Genomic DNA, 17071 nt, shown 5'->3' on the forward strand with positions numbered 1-17071 from the left:
TCATTTTCTTATCATATCATGTCACTCATTCTTCTGTCTCTCCTTAGCTTTGGATTATACAAGGAGCAGCTCACACGTGGGAAGAAGGACGCATTAGGGCAAGGAGGACGCAAAATCAGTTGAAGGTATCTTTGACCTGCGTTGACCAAGCATTGACTCATCAAGGGTGCGGCTGCCTCTCCTAGGCAGGCCGCAGATTTTGGCACAAAAATCGAGGCAATCCGTCCACAGGGTTGACCAGCATTGACTACCCTAGTTCTGGGCAGCAGGTGGACTTCAGTCAACAGCAGTTTGACTGTGCTTTTGGGGTTGTTCAAGGGTTGTTTCTTTAGGCTGTTCAAGGGCTACATGACCGGAAATTGACCATGCATATTGGAGGTCAATTTCAACTTGTTTGACCAAGTTTGACTTTGTTGATCTAGGGTTTGCTGCTGCTGATATAAAATTACAGAATTCTGATTTTGTACTACTACTCTCTATTGAACTATTGAAGATAGAAGATTTGATCAAAGGGTTTCCCTGCATTGAGGTTTGTCCCTGGCTAGCCGCCACATCTTGTGTCTCTTGTCTTGGCTTGTTTTCTATTGATCGTTTAATGTTCTATCTGCACTTTACTTAATGTACATGTGATTGCTAATCTGTGGCTAATAAGAAGAAAAGAAGTAAACTGCTCTAAGCATAGAACATACCATAATTTAACACAAACCAATACCCAAGGATAAGAAGAAATCCCAAACCCTCTTGAAATTTCGAGCCTCCATTTCAAACTTCTTCCTTCATTAAATAAGTGATAAGCAAGACCAAGTCGATGTGTACAAATGAGGAGGAGAGGTATTCTTTATATAGACTTTTGAAGAAGGTCAAATGGGTGTCTTTTGGGGCCTAGCGGACTTGAAATGATATGAGGCCAACTTTGAAAAATTTTGGAGGCAAATTATAAATTCAAATTTTCAATTTCACAAGTTCTTCACATGATGAAAATATCGACCATGGCTACAATATTTCCAACACTCCATCTTAGCCAAGGAGGTATTTTCATTCTCTCTCATATGTACATGTCTCATTATAAGGAAAGCAGATATCATCACAATCCAATCTCAACACTCGCCCTCAATCAAGGAAGTATTCTTTTGGTTGCATGATGCCCCATAGATCTCATGATGTCTCAATCCATAGAAGAATACTGATCCAAAACCGACGAGAGGGGAGATCAATTTACCTCAACCAAGACCATGGCACTCACATTTGACCTTGGTAAAGATCACACACACCCAACTGGTCTCAAGGTCAAGCTCTATGACCTAATGCAGTATATCATAGATCTCATCTCAGATGTACACGACTCATCATAAGGAAAGTTTGTAACTGCATCGTCATCTCTTCTTAGTTGAACTATGATGTCTCGATCCACAACTAATGATAAGGGAGATCGATTTACCACAACCAAGTCCATGGCAGTGATATATAACCTTGGTAAAGATCACACACCCTATATCCATTGATTGATTCTCACCTAGCTAGATCCTCAACAATTAAGTGGTAGAAGACCTGCATCCAACACTTAGGAGATCAATTTACCACAATCCAATCCATGGCAGTCATGTCCGCCCTTGGTAAAGATAACACACACCTAAGTCTCCTCACCCACTAGCAAGATGGGTGGCAATCCAACAACTTAGCCATCTCGATATGGCCCTTAGTCAATAATGACACAAAGGTGACTTATGGCTAGGATGCATACTGGGGTATGTACTCAGCCAAGTCCATGGCTCCAAGGAGTACCCTCACACCCAGGAGCCTCATGGTCATCCACCCACTAAGTCCATGGCTAGTCGAAAGATTGGGAAAAGAGCATATGCTCAGCGCTCTCAATCAGTAGTGTTCCCTCTCAAGGAGGGATACATTCTCCTACACTCCAAGTTGGTCTGAAGAATAAGAACTTTTCTTTGGGCAATGGCATGGTGAGAATATTTGCAATCTTCTCACCTATCGAGATGTGTTGGAGCCTCACTGGTCCTCTCTATACCATATCTTTGAAGAAGTGGTACCTGATCTCGATGTATTTCGAGGCATCATGAAACATTGAATTCTCTGAAATTTTGATCATGCCTTGATTGTTACAATATGTCACGGTTGTATTTGGCACATGATCAAATAGCTCTACCAAGAGCTTCTGCAACCACACTGCCTCACAACTAACCATACTAGCTGCAATATACTATGCCTCAGTTGTACAGATCTTTGCTTCCTGCTTATCGATGAAATCATGGTTGAAATCCAACCTAAAGCAGTACCCTGATGTGCACTTTCTATTTGTAACACTCTCATCCCATTCACATAATCATCAGCAACTAGCTCAACAACAGAAAAGTAGCCATGGCAGACTTCAATACTTTCCATCCTGCTATTCATTTTGCTTCAGCTGGGGCTTCTCACAGAAACAAATAATACAAGTAACAAGTGGCCTCTCCCAGAAGCAAATATCAGCACCCTACTTATTAGCAAAAAAGTGTGTCGTAGTTGTGTTCATCAGACAATAAGAGGCTTCTCACAGAAGCCAACATCAACAACAGCGATTGAATCCAGCAAACAATAAGTGGTTTCTTATAGAAGCAAACATCAACAACCGGCTTCACAAATCAGCTACATATCCAACTTCATGCAACAGGACCATCCATGTCATTCAAACCAATACAATACTCAGAATAGATCTAGTTTAGATAGAGTCACAAATTTCAAGCATTAAGCGGTTCGATAATCCAATAAGAGGGATTCTTAAAATCAACAAAGTCTTGCAACGTCTTCAATTTCTTTCCTCAAACAGATATCCATGGACTCACAGTGCATTATGCCACAACCTCAGTAGAGATTTCACCAGGCTCGTGCCATACTTTCAATCTTACAATTCTTCAATCAGCTTCCTCTTACACCAGATGAAGAGGACCTCAAACCTTGTCAGAAACATATCATCAATACATAGCAGAAAAATCACAAGCTCATTTTCAACACATTCATATCAACATCATTCTTCAAACACTTCTAGCAATCTTCATTATGGAAGTCGCATAGACCAAAACATGCTTCAATTTGTTTGCTCCCTTTGAGTCCAAGGCTCATCCAATCACGAGTCTTCTTGTCACTTTGTTCTTCCATCTTTTCAACGATTGTCACAGCCTTGACATACTTCATCACGTTCCTGCAATCCTCATGGAAGAACAACTACAACCAAGCAAGACATATAAAAACAAGAGACTCATAATGAAACAATAATAGAAACAATCAAGAAAGTACTTATCTCTAGAGAGTGTGTCAACTCCCTCTTGATCTTAGTCTTCTTGGGTCTAGTCAATCTCGTCCACATCATCATCAAGGAGTCCACATCATCAAGAAATTTATCTTTTGAGAACATGACAGCTCCCTCTTAATTTTCAGCCTTCTTGCATTCAACCTACAAATCATACTCATCATCAAGATGTTAGATCTTCTAGAACTTAGGGTTTCAAGTGGATGCAATCAATTCATATGCCCAAAGCTTTCTCAACCCCTTTTTGTCTAGATAGGGTTAACAATTATTTGGCTAGGGTTTGCAATTTGCATACCAAGGTTCTTGACTTCAAACCCTTATCAATCTAGGGTTTACCAACCCACACAGCCTTGCATTCATTTTCCAGCTTCTTCATTCTTAAAGATTTGTCCATAAGCCCTAGGACAAATGTTGCAACTTTCCAGACCCTAGGATTCACAAGAACTTTCAAATCTGTCAGTAATAGATTTGATCAGACTCTTGACCCCAGATTATCAAAGTTGCATGTTGGAATTCCAAAGAAAAGATATGTCACTAATTCTTTTATTCACATACTTACAACTTGTACGTCCTTTAATCCATCAAAACTTGAAGGTCATTTAAGAAATTGTAAACATTAAAAAAGCCTTGATCGCCTTCAGAGGAACATGGACCCTGTCAACTTCTTACTTCCAAATTAATTAGGTCGGCCTCTTTACAGTGCATTTCAAGAGAGGAGATCTGCAACCATCAACAAAGGATCAATTCTTCAACTCAACTAATCTTAAACTCAAATTTCCTCTTGGTTTGGATCATGCTTCAAGCATTATAGTAACCACAATAATATCAGATTATCCTATTTCAAACAAATCAATCAGGTTGGCACTAATGAATGATGTCCTTTTTCTAAAGCATATCAATTATTAAAGACTAGATCAATCTTCCAAAAGGTCTTTAGACTTCCAACAACTAGAGCATTAACCATGCAAGCTCAAATTGCTATCATAAGAGACTTTATTACAAGGGTAAAGTGACTCTAGCATATACACGGAGAAGGTGTCTCAAAATGTGCATATTTAGACAACGAATGCCACAAATTATAGGTACAAATATTAGGTTGTTCCTGATATCATCATCAGTTTTCTTGCCTCATATTTTGGTCTTGAGTTAATAGAACAACTTCAGATTTGTCACAACAGGCCTATATAGTGTATCAATTCGGTTTTCCATAATTTTGTCCTGAGGAGAACTCGACTCTCCTCCTTCCACACAACTCATGTAATTTGGATTCCATAGAGGTGAAAGGCAACTTGGATCTAAACTACACAATTCATGGGGGAGCCTAGTCACAGATCCTACATATTTGATGTCATAGAAATTGTGATGCTCAGGACAGCAAGATTTCATAATGACTAGATGCCATAGTAGCTCGCATACAACAGACAATAAGATGTCACAAGAGTTCACAAATGTTACTAAGGTAGAAGATCAACTGTTGCAGGAGGTTTAAATCTTTATAGTTCCTTGAATTAGTGTAGACTTATGAATTTTTTGAAGCTCAGATATATGCACAGAAGTCAAATCACCCACAGAGGGAGCTACCAATCTCGAATACAGTCTTATCCATAGAGTTTGACTTCAACCGTATTGAGGCATTACATAGTAAAATAACTTGCATATCTGTTGTGCAATTACAGAGATTCTATACTCATGTCTTTAAAGTAACTAGCCTCAGACGATCGCATATCCTTAGCTTCAGAACTTCAAACAACTAGCCTTAAATCAGTCACAGAGGAAGGTACCACAGACCTTCGCATGAATATCTTCATATGCAAAAGTGAGACCATAGAGAGAGAGTTTGGATGTCAATCTTTCACAAAGAATGAGTGCATTTAGACTTCTTGCAAAGTGCCTCCACAGAAAAGCTCGCATAACAGAACTTGTAGAACAGTGCCGCTTACAAGCTCGAGTGAATCATTTTAGGACTTTGACCTAGGATTGGATCATGATAAGAAAGGCAGATAATAGAAATTTGATCGACAAAAAGTAAGATACCACAAGAGATAGTATAAGAGATGACACAGAATCTGTATTTCCACAGTGAATCAACACCGCAAGAGTGAAAGTGATTTTGATATCGTTTATATATCATGAATGCTACTTGGATTGAGGTTCGATGGAACAATTCCTTCTATAAGGCTTCAATCGTATGCACGAATTTTAAAGGGAGACTCGACCTTCTTTCAACAGATACTTGAGATGAGGTCTTTGTTTCAACAATGAATTGTCATCTCAAAAAAAATTTATAGCTTAACAACCACAAGTTCAAACCAAAGAAGGTATTCCATCACAAATTACAGGGACGGCCTTTTGTATAGGAGATTTATTACAAAATTCGGATCTCTCACAAAACTTGCCTATATTCACCACGGAACTAGATAAGAGTCTTTACATCATCACAGAGGGTTCAGACCACAAACTTCAAACTTTAGCTTTATTTAATCTAGGCCTTCTTGACCTTACATTACTTCAAAAATATATACCTCAAAGTTCACATGGATTACCACAAAGAATCTCGCATAGTGTAGCTAAGCTCAGAACTTTGACACAAGGGATTATCAAATTTGTGGACCTTAGTTTACAGATGGGAGACTTCTTCGAGTGCTTCTTTGCTTGATTCAAATGCGCAGACTTTCATGCCTTATGTAGCTCATATATTATAGGAGAATAGTGCCAAAAGGAAGCTTGCATGTGTCACTGAAAATACACCCTCAGAGATATAATGAAGCTTGCATTAGTCTTCTTGAGATAATTTTGCATTAGTCTAGATGCAATACTTTGAGCTAACTCGGACTAGAGACATGACATAGAGATATCTCATACATTCGGGCTTTCATAAGTGCCTGCCACAAAAGGTGCCACAAAGCATTCGCTTATCAAAGAATCAATGTCTCGAGTCTGCAAGAATATAGGAGGCTTTAATGCCATTAGAAAAGAGGTGCCTTCATGACTTTTCTCCAATGCCCCCCCCCAGCACTGATACCATGTTGAATTTGATAAGGCAATGCTAGGACAACATTTCTATACATTTAACAGCTTCAGATAATCATCATTAGCATTAGATTTCATGTAACATTTACTTCATCAATCAATATAAGAAAATTAGTTCATTAAGCACGAAAGAGCAGTAGCACATCACAACAGAAACAAGAGGCAAGAGTTGTTGATGTGGGGTAGCATTGTATGTGCTCTAGCCACGAAAATTGGGGGAGAGGCTAAAGCACATAAGATCTTCAAGACCCAGAAATGGTTTGGGCAGAATCTAACCAATTTGGGAGATATTAAAATAATTAATATTTTTAATGGAGTTCCTAAGTCTAAACTTAGGAAAAATAAAATATTAATGCGAATTAATATAAAACTGAGTTAGAATGGTCCAAAAGTCATGGATCAAGCCAAATCTAATCTTAGTCGTTGATTAGAGATTTAATCTCGGTCGTTGATGTTCCAACGAGAAAAATATAAGAGGAGGCTTGAGGGTCAGTTGGAGAACACACCAAGTTGATCAAGAATTCGATTTTCTAGGGCAGGGCTTGTTGAGGAAATCGAAGGAGTGATCAGAGTTGCAACTAAGGGGCAGTGAATACAACAACAGAGAGGCAGAGATAGTACCGAGAGCATCAGCGCAGAAGCCGAGAGAGGGTTGACGTAGAGCCAGCTAGAGGCCACGTAGAGGCAGCCAGAGCCCACGCAGAGGCAGCCAGGAGCTGCGCAAAGCCTAAGAAGGGCTAGCGTGGGAGATGTAGAGGCTCCAGAGGCTGACATAGAGCCCCGAGAGGCTAACGCTGGGCCAAATAGGCTGACGTTGGGCCAGAGAGGCTGATGCAAACCCTAGAGGCTGACGCTAGGAGATTTCGTGGGGCAGATTGGAGCTGGAGAGCTGGATAGGGTGACGCAGTCCCTATCAGGGTGACAGAGAGCAGCAGAAGTGTTGCAGTGTTGCTGTGGGATCGTTTCTCCGGTGATTTAGCCGAAATATCTGTCTTCGACTGAGAGGTACTACTACCAAGGGCATGCTCTGTTGGGTGAGTCATTTCTAGCACCCAGATTGTATTCGGAAACTGCTTAATAATAAAACCCTTTGATAGCTGCACCGGTTTTCCCAAGTTGGGTTTTTCCAGGGACATTAGTCCAAAAACAACGGTGTCACTTGTGCTTGTTTTCTTTCAGTTGATGATCTGTATGTGTTGATATTGTACTTGTATTTATTTTCAGTATTTACATGGTAAATAACTTGTTAAGTAACTGAACAAGTAGGAAGAAATAAATCAGATAGTATCATAGTACAGGAAGAATTTCTAACGGATAGACTTAGAAATTCCAACAAGAGACACCATAAATTAGGCCTAAGGCCAGGGAAAAACCATACAAGGGGGAAAACCCAAAAAGCTTTCATTATGCAAGAGAGAGAATCCATAGTTCATCAATAAATCAGAAACAATATCAAGAGAATAGCCAAACTAGTACCCAAGAACAAGAAGAAATCCCAAACCCTCCTCCTGAAATTCCGGCAGTCCATTTCAAACTTCTTCCTTCACTGGATCAGAGACAAGCACGACCAAGTCAATGTGTACAAATGAGGAGAGAACTTCTTTATATAGGATTTTGAAGGAGGTCGAATGGGTGCCCTTTGGGTCCTAGCCAACTTGAAATAACATGAGACAGACATTGAAAAATTTTGGAGGCAAATTATAAATTCAAATTTTCAATTTTGCAATTTCTTCACATGATGAAAATATCAACCATGGCTACAATATTTCCAACAATCCTAGGATAATGGACCAACAGAGAAAATACAGATCACAAAACTCTGGATCTAATCCTGCAAATCTAGTCTCTCTCGCAAATTTGGGTCTACCCCTTTGCACTCTCTTGAACCCAACACACGTTCACTGAGATGCCACTCTCAAACTTGTGTTGTTGTTGTGTGTCTTCTCCTCACCCTTAGCCTTGCTTTTATAACTTTACATTGAGCCAAAACCCTAATCCTAACCCTAACTCTAAACTCAAAGTGATTGACGAACGAGATTAAATCTTGTCTCACTTGAGATCAACAGCTAAGATTAAAACTTATTCACCAAAGTAAATAATTTACTTTTTCCAAGTTTTATTTAACTTAATAAGTCGACATATTAATATGTGATTTTTCCCTAAGTTAAACAAAAGCAACTTACTCAACCTAGAACAAGTGTTCTAAGGTGATGTGGGCAACTTCTGCATGCCACGACACAAGGCTTGTGCAGAGGTACATGCCTAGGCTACAAACTTCAATAGTTTTGAGGTAGTAAACTTGGTTTTCTTGAGGTTGCAACCATACAAACAATCTTCTTTGATGAAAAATGGTACAAAAAAGTTGAAACCACGCTTTAATGAATCCTACAAAGTAATCAAGAGGGTTGGAGAAGTAACTTACAAGCTTGGAATACCAGAGAGGAGAAGGAATCATCAACAGGTTATTACTTCAACAGAGTTACCCCAAGATAGGAGTATCTTATTATGTCGAAAGACTTGCTAGTAGAGGACGTTATGTGGGAAGGAGAGTGATGCCTGCCTAAGCTGACTTTACCCACAGTATGCATATAAAATGCATAATCTATTTTGTCCCAGGAATTTCAATTCCCCTGTCTAGTCAAACCTTCACATATTAAGGCTTTAGGCTTCTTAATTTAAATCTCATGTGGAAACGTTTATTTGACTATCCATAGTCTAACTCTTAATTAACCTTTGAGCGGAATTTTACCCAACCTTCATAAACTGTGGTTAATTCTTATAACTCATTACTTAACCCTCTGTTTGATTTCCACCTACCTGCTCGCTCTTAATCATACCATGGTCTTAGACTTTGGTTACACCTGACTTAAATCTTTTAATTCACTTTATTTCTATTATAACCTCATATAATAGAAATATACCAATAACCCACTTAACTTTACTTTTTCGCCTTCCCACGGCCTTTGCACATTTTCTGATGCTCACCTTTATCGCATTCACCCTCCACCGTTGATTTCACTCCACCAGATCAACGGTTGTCGCGCGATCTCCATTCATCCTCCGAAACTCAAACAAACTTAACTTGCGTTGATAATCACATCAGGTCCGCTCATCATCAATAACCTGCGCGCACTTTTTTGCGCGATTATCGTCCGATCCATCAACCCATGGATGGTCCTGATCACTGGATCTCAACAGGATTTAACCCCGCTGCATAAACTCTCATCAGGTCTGTTTTTCAAAGATTCCTCTACACTTGCTTAGCACGTGATATCCGTCCGATCTCAGATTTAACGGATAGTCCGATCACCTTCGAACTTCAACTAAATTAAGATATGGTTCATAAACCTCATCGGGTCCGTTTTTCACTTACCACTTACGGTTTTGATGCCGCGCGAAAACCACTTCCGCCTAAGGAAACCACTCCTCTATTCCGCTAGCACTTGGGTTTAATCTCCACTGTTCATCTCTTTTACTTTATGTTGTGCGACTTAATCTTGGTCGCCCATCGCCTTCAACCTCGTTCGTTGATCTTATAGATCCAACGACTCCTGTGCATCGTCACCTCATTTCTTCGTCCTTCCCTTTACTTCGTTTTTATGCTATTTCTTAGTGTTCTTCTGCGGTTTCGGGTTTCTTCAGGGTTCTAGTCTTTCGTTGTTCTGCCACACAACTCTCTCCTAAGCTTAACTCTGCATACTCTTTAATCATTGTCACTCCCGAACTTCATGTTGATCCTTCAATCGGATTTAACGATCCAACACGAGCCAACATCCTTACTTCTTCTCTGTGTTCTGAACTCCACCTGCATACATATATTATGCAGAATTAAACTAATTCATACACAATTTATCCTTCAATTACTCAATCCACACTCACATAATTGAGGAATTAAATCCTCTGTATATATATATATATAAACAAATTATTAAATAATGAGACTCTCTGCCTCTCTGGCCTGATATTTTAATCAGTGGTCTCTGTTTTCCTACCTGCACGTAGGCTTACAAGTTACAATCAAACCTCTGATTCCTAACTAGCTAACTAACTGACTGATTGAGTAGCTAACTCCTTTCTATGCCTTTTAACAAAATCCTAAAATCTCTTCCCTAAGGATCCTCGCTAATTCCTCAAATCATGAAACCAATTCCTAATCTAAGATTTACAACTGATTCCCAAATCTTTCAACTATCTTAAATCTCTCATGTTCTCCAACATTCGAGAACATTCACAAATATGCCTCACAATACTTAATTAATTCTTATTCTCATTAAAATCACTCAAAAGCTTAAATAATTACATTAATTTAACACTTAGGAAACTGAATTCCTTAAAACACATGACCCCTTATGTCTACTAAAATATAATGATCTTTCTGAGCTGAATGCTCTTGCATCAAAGAGCATATTTTCCAACATCCTAGTTTGCAATTGCTTGAGGGAAAGCAATCACGAGATGGGAGGACTGTAATGTCCCTCTCCAAATGATCGCTCCAAGATAATGACTCAGTAGTCTGTTTGATTCCCGTAGGCTATGGTCAGCCAAAAAGGGGCTCAATTAATTTAATTATTTCAATGACAATTGGGCGAAAAAGAAAAATGTGAAGGTGACATTGATTTAGTCACAAAGGTAAAAGGAAAAAAAAGTTATACAAGAAAGATTAGAGCTCACTCTTTCAGAATGCATAATAATTTCCTCATATCAATTTTGAGAGCTCTTACGGCCTTGGAGTGCTAATGGTGAAACCCTTGAGCTAATTGGTTTCGGTGGTGAAACAAATCCACCATAGTTTATCAAAAGGAAACAAATTCACATGCATTTATTGTTGAAGATTCATCTCATTGTCGGGTCATGGGTATAGCTAGAGACCGTGAGGATTTTGGAGGTCATATTTTCCATCTGCAAATTGTGTGGGAAAAAGGAGGTTGATTCACTCATTGCCAAGGCATGGGATCACTTGAGGAGGTTGTACCAATTATTATCAACAAGTTGAAGGTTTTTTTTGGGGTAGTTTCAGCCCATATTTCTGCTGCCATATTCAATGCCTTTTCCTTCCCAACATTCGAGCCATCACTTGTTGGGCCATCGCATCAAAAGGGAGGATCAAACCAACCATCCAATCTGTTTTAGTATTGTAATTTAAAGTGGCATAAGGGGACATTTAAACATTTTCATCATCCCTTATTTGCCCAATATATCATGTCATTAGCCATGGTTGTTTTATGGGCTTCCAGTAACCTATTTGTGTAACTCAAAAGGTTACTTGAACATGTAAATCCAGGTCAAATTAATAAAACAAATCAGAGTATATTGGTTTAGTTTGTTTACTAAGGTATTTTTGCTTATGGTATGATGGTTAAGTTATTTGTTTAGCAATAAGGAAATTTATAGTGGTATTAATAAACAAATTTGTTAAAGTGGTTGATTTATTTGCTATGAAATTTGTTTTGGGTATATTGGTTGAGTTACTTGTATAAAAAGATGGGATTCTACACAAAATGGTGAGGTATGCTCCGGATTGGATCCTTATATTGTTTGACATCCACCTCAATGTTTTTAGAGTGGAAAAAAATGGAGAAGTCAACTTAGAGAGAAATTTTTACAGAGTCCAAGTTTGGAGAATTGGAGTTTGAAACCCTCCAAAGACAGTTTGAGGCACTAAAGAAGTTTTTTGGGATCCAAAATCTCTCACTTGTGGCTATACTCTCTGGCATTTTTTATACTCAAAGACCTTCCCTACGGTGAAAAAAAAAATGTGAAACCAAGTACATATGTAGAAGTTATGCCACCCAAAAGTTGACCCTCCTATTTTGACCACCATGATTCAAAAGGATACCCTATCAACCCCGTTACTGATGGAAAAGGGGCTAGCCATGTTGAGATTATGAAGAAGACTCTAGAAAGGTCAAGGTTGTAACTCTAGTTGAAAGTTAAAGGAGTCAAACTTAACCCCTAATTGGCTATCAGACAGTGTTACAAACGAGCCACTAGTAGGAAAAGGAGTTGAATTCCATTGGAGTGCATTTTGTTCCATATCAGTGCAGAGTACCTAAGAGTGGATAGAGAGAGAAAAGCAGAGGAGGTTTGTTTCTATAGCAGCCCATGGTCCACAGGTCTCATGTAACTCCATAAAAAGAGAGTCTTCTCCTTTATATTTGTATCATTTTCATTCTAGACAATAAAGAGCATAGCAGTCTCACTTTCTAGCAAAGTTTTTCTTCCGAAAGAGTTTTCCAAAGCATATCCTGGTTTTCATTGTGATTGGTGTGTGTTACTATTCTTTATTTTTTATATTTTATCTATTGCATGCATAAACAACAAACTCAGTAATAACAGATTTGGGATCTAAAGAAACTAACCCTTCATAGTATAGATTTCGGTTTACTTTATTAGATTTGTTGTGGTGAACTGTCAGGTGGAATATCCACTATAATTTATAGATCAATTTTTTATATTGTTGGTAGACTTTCCAAACCCAACACCCGTATTTGATTTCCAACAATTATTATCGAAACGAATACACTGCCAGATTCCTAACACAAAAGATATAGCGGAAGCAAAAAAGATTACTCAGTCTGAATCACACACAAGCAATTTTTTGTCCAATCAACAGTGCTTCAGTAATAAATTAATCACATAACTTACTTGGGCTCTCATACCAGGGGTAATGGCCCAACTGAGAAAATACAATACTGATCACCATCCTCACTGCACTCTCTTGAACCCAGCACACACTCACTGAAAATCCCCTCAATCTAATGCTCTTGTTTTGTGTCTTAGCACCTCACATTAGGCTCAATGTATATCTTTCCTAAGCTAAGATTGACAGCCAAAATTAGCTCGTCAAGTTAACTAGAGATAAGTGGCATTACTTTAGTTAACTATGTTATCTTTAGCTTTCTCTACTTTAACTCGAGTACAAGTCATAAATTTATCTTGCCCTACATGCACATCTCATGCATGTCACACGCAACACATCAACATGTGTGCAACTTATTTGCACACTCTGTGTGTTGCATGTAAACTCCTAACGAGGCAAATCAAAGTCCTTCTATTCAAGACACATGACTAGAAGTACCTTCCGAGCTACAAAGCTCAACACACTTAGCGAGGCAAGTACTTCTAAAAGAACCTTCTCCACCTAAATCTATCTCTAAGCCCATCTGAATATCTATAGTTGCCCCCTCTGACACTGAACCCTGTCTTGTTACCTTATCTGAAACTTGAGATAAGAACTTGTCACATCTAAGTTCCAATCATGCTCTAAGGACCCTACTCCTGAGCATCTAACAATGTCATATCATACAGTTGAGGCTCTTGGTGGTAACTAAAGAATCACTCTTCCTCGTTGTTGAAGAATCTAGGGCAAGTGAAGTTAATGAGATTCTTCTAGCATGATAACTACTTCTGAGGTATTTTAACTTTTCTTCTTAGTAAAGTCTTCACTTTTTCTTATTAGAGTGTGTCTTCTTATATTCATCAAATAGTTACAAAAAACAAAGAGACAAGAACACAAGATGTTTGGATTTCTGCCAAGACCAAAAACTCTCACGCTTTGACAGCAAAAACCCACACAAAATTCTTCTTATAGAGACTCCAATTGACAAATACCAAGACCATGACCCTTGACCTATTAGGCCACTCCAAGACCAAGACACCAATCCTCTTCTTTGTCATTGTTGAAATCATCAGCTTTGTTGCACCAATAAGGTCATCATTACTGCTACAACACCATTGTTGCACCTTCACCAAGGCCTTCAACATAACAATGAAGTCTCCATATACATGAATGAGAGTTGCACTGAGATCACTATTGCATCATTGCTACACCACTAATATCTTCATTGGAACACCACTGAGACCATGATTGCATCTATGCTGGGATCATGACTGTGTCTAGAATGTAAGCCGAGATATAGCGTATCATTGTGTTATCACGGAGATTCGTTTCATCACAAATATACCAAGATTGTAACCACGTTTAGTATGTTGAGACAGTTGTGACTGCGTCTTAGTATGCTGAGATAGTCAGTGTTTAAGACTGTACCTCTGTAATACCCATTTGAAAACATAGAGATCCTTCTGCATCTGAGAACTTGAACTCCTGTACTTCACCTGAAATTCCTGCACCACTATACTTCTCCGAGATTTCAAAGGAATCCAAGTTCCTGCACTTTCTGTGGTGACCCTAGCTGGGTATTTATAGTAGTTCGTCCTCCATATTTAGCCGACTTGAACCAAAGAAGAGGTGTGTCATCTTATTTGAGCCGACATGATTGTTTTCTTATTCATTTGTTGGCCGACTTCTTCAAGAGGATTGTGCTTGTCTTTGGAGGGTTGTTAGACACTAGGTTGACTCATAAATATTTTACATATGCTCAAGAAGAGCTCTTTATACATGACATTGACTCTTTGACTCAAAATAATAAATCCTAAGGCTCTCAATGGGAGCCACTAATAAATAAATTTCTTGCTCATGAAACCCATGCAGCAAGGCATAAAAAAAAATGTATTTTTTTTATTTCATCGTTTACAAAGATCATGTCATTATGAAGACCGAACCTAGTTACACTTTCTTCAACACTCGCCACCTACTCCCTCTCAATAACTAACTTTGTTCTTGTATCCAAGGTCCCCTCAAATATACCCATAGGTTGTCCCAACAACCTGTATGACTAGTCCTATCAAATGCCAACCACTACAGCTGCATCCACAGTCACTCCCTCTAAATATAGAAGCACCTATCCATCTCAGAACAAAATTCTATATCCAGCATTCTCCAAGGCCGATATTGAGAGCACGTGTACCATCAACCCTGGAACAAACAACATCCTTGTCGTCTCTAGAAATCCTCCTAACTCTAGTTGGAATCTAACACAACCAACCCCCTTCACTGAATGCATGGTACTAGTCCCACTAAACACACTACAGTCTGAGTCTGTCTCTGAAATACTGCGGAACACTGACCTCATTCCCGTCATGTGACTAGACGCCCTATTGTCCACTAGCCATAACCCATTGTCATGATACACAACAGTATTGCTGTCAAAAACATAGGCAACTAGAGAAAATTCCTTCTTAAATTTCTTCGTAAAGTCATCAATCTCAATTGATGTTGATGCAACCACCTGATCCTCCTCCTTCTTCTTCTTCTTGTATGGACACTGGCTTGCATAGTGACTAGTCTTGTGACACGAAAAGCACTTCACTTTGCTCATGTCCTTCATGGAAGCAGATCCCCCACTTCCCTTTACTTTACTTTTGTCCTTTACAACAAGAGAAAAATTCTCCTCATCATCCTTACCATCATGTTGGCCTACAGTTTTGGAACGTCTCCTTGTCTCTTCCTGTACGAAATCATCCCACAATCTATCCCAATTGGGCAGATTCTCTCGTGCAACAATCCCATCAACAAAGGCATCGCACTTCAAAGGAAATTCACTCAAGGTTGATCTAACCAACTCTTCACTATCAATAATTTCCCCTGCTGCTGCCAAATCATCTCTAATCTGAGTGATCTTGATTAGGTATGATGCAACTGTGTTAGTTTCAAAAATCTTGGCATTTCTCAGTTTCTCCTTCAACACCAACTTTCTATTTTGGTTTGTACTTGGTTAAAGGTTCCCACATCTCAAAGGCATTCTTCTTCCCGTCACATGAGGTATAATATGGTCTTTAATGGAGTGCAAGATTATTCTCTTGTCCTTCCCGTTCTTATTAGGCTCATCCAATTGAGTAGGATCAATGGGAATTTGGACAGCCTTCTCCATGATGTCCCACAACTCCTACTCCTCAAATAACAAAACAAATCACTCCTTCCATGGGCTGAAATTTCTTGCCCCATCCAACCTGTCTTCATAGCATAGGCTAGTAGCCATCTATCAAATTGAACAACTATTAACTTTTCACCTTCTATACATTGCCCAAGTCTTTTGCCCGAGCCTATTGCCAGAAGCTGGTGGGTTGTCAGCCACCCACTCAGCCTCACTTTTTATATTTATTTTTTTTATTTTTTCTCTTTAAAAAAAGGACCTCTTTTTTCTTACTTTGCTTTTCTTTTTAATCAAATTTTTTTTTTCGACTCAAAAAAATACCCATGAAAAAAAAATTCCTCTCAACCCAAAACAAAATTTCTCATTTGTATGATCCTAGCCAACCTAGCTCCAATGATCTGATATAAACCCACACTTGTAATTTCGAGACCGATTCAGATTTTTGGCTTGGATACCATGTTAGACTTTCCGAACCCAACATTTAGTATTCAGTTCCCAACAATATTGACGAAACGAATACACTGTCATATTCCTAATACAAAAAATATAGTGAAAGCAAAAAAAGATTACTCGATCTGAATCACACATGTACACAGATTTTTGCCCAATCAACAGTTTTTCATTAATAAATTGATTATGGAACTTACTTCGGCTCTTGTACCATGGATAATGGTCCAACTAAGAAAATACAATATTGATCACCAACCCCACTGCACTCTCTTGAACCCAACACACCCTCACTAAGAAGCCTTTCTCAGTCTTTTACTCTTGTTTTGTGTCTTAGCACCTCACATTAGGCTCAATTTATAATTTCCCAAAGCTAAGATTGAAGGCCAAAATTAGCTCGTCAAGTTAACTAAAGATAAGTGACATTATTTTAGTCAACTATCATATCTTTAGCTTTCCCTACTTTAACTAAAGTATAAGTCATAAATTTAGCTTGTCTTACATGCTCATTTCATGC

The 17071-nt window shown here is 38.7% G+C and overlaps 1 protein-coding gene across 6 annotated transcripts in view; it reads right to left on the reverse strand.

The window, feature by feature from the left end:
• Positions 1-17071, reverse strand: part of LOC149267472 (hyperosmolality-gated Ca2+ permeable channel 1.5-like) — a 292293-nt gene that overhangs the window by 204785 nt on the left and 70437 nt on the right. The gene's annotated exons all lie outside the window — the stretch shown is intronic.

This window comes from Pinus tabuliformis, chromosome 6 (assembly GCF_031772625.1).
Source record: "Pinus tabuliformis cultivar Carrire ecotype Pingquan chromosome 6, CPIR1, whole genome shotgun sequence".
NCBI lineage: Eukaryota > Viridiplantae > Streptophyta > Pinopsida > Pinales > Pinaceae > Pinus > Pinus tabuliformis.